Below are 1,213 nucleotides of genomic sequence, written 5' to 3'. Positions count from 1 at the left end.
AATTCAATGCACTGCCACGCCCCAGAACGCAGGGGGAAGTTTTGTGAGCGATTGTGGTGCGTTCCAGCAGCTGCCACTCTGGAACGCATCACAATTGGTGTGAACAAGCCCTTAGACACTGAATTCCTTTTTTTTTCCTACCCTGTATTTTTTATATATTGTACAAAGTGCAGGTCCGGGGGTTGGGGACCACTGTCCTATGTGATCAAAGTAGATAGATATTAATTAAGTGTCTCGTTTAGGAACCTATAAGTGATGTATCTCTGTAATAAAAAGATATATGTAATCTCCATGATTTGTTTGTGAAAAAATTCCAATAAAAAAGTTTTATAAAAACAACAAAAAAGTCTCTGTGGTGTACTTTTTTGTGGTTTTTATAAAACGTTTTTATTGGAATTTTTTCACAAACGATTCATGGAGATTACATATATCTTTTTATTACAGAGATACATCACTTATAGGTTCCTAAACGAGACAATTAATAAAAAAAACTACTATTCGCCCCCTTACACCCAACCCATTTTTCCGTGCGCATAACGCGCAAAACACAAAACATTCTTACGCGGCTCATTCGCACTGTTTGCACGCGCGTAAAAAAACACAGTGGTGGTAGCCACAAACAAGTGGAAAACTACCGCATGAAAAAACATGCTGAATTCAAAATGATATGTGTGCATGGAGCCTTAGGCTTCATTTACACTTGCCACTTGTGTTTTTGTCCTCTATATGCAGAGGAAAATCTGTCAGGCTAGATCAGGGGTCAGTAACCTGCGGCTCCGTAGCCGCATGTGGCTCTTTCATCCCCCTGGTGCGGCTCCCTATCCAGGGGAGATCGGCATCGCTGGTGGTATGTGCAGAACTGATCTGCCCTGGAACAGCTGTTCGGTCCGGAAATGTCACTTCTATCCGACTTTGTGAGTGTGGTGGAATGTGAGATCGCACTCACAGAGTCGGAAAGAAGTGACATTTCAGGACCGATCAGGTGTTCCAGGGCAGATCAATTCTCCTGCACATACGATTTGCGATGCCAATCTGCCCTGGAACAGCTGACAAAGCGTTGAAATGCTTGAGCTATTGGTGGTCACACATTCCACCACCAAAAAACTGGGCGTGATTACATTGAAATGTGTGACCACGTCACCGGTCACACATTGTAACATAGTCACAAACTTTGATAGGACACCGCCATCAGGGGGCTACGGCCGGTACCCAT

Source organism: Nanorana parkeri, unplaced genomic scaffold, assembly GCF_000935625.1.
Source record: "Nanorana parkeri isolate BGI_ZX_2015 unplaced genomic scaffold, ASM93562v1 scaffold101, whole genome shotgun sequence".
Classification (NCBI taxonomy): domain Eukaryota; kingdom Metazoa; phylum Chordata; class Amphibia; order Anura; family Dicroglossidae; genus Nanorana; species Nanorana parkeri.
The sequence above is the reverse complement of the archived record's forward strand: the minus strand, read 5'-3'. Positions refer to the sequence as shown.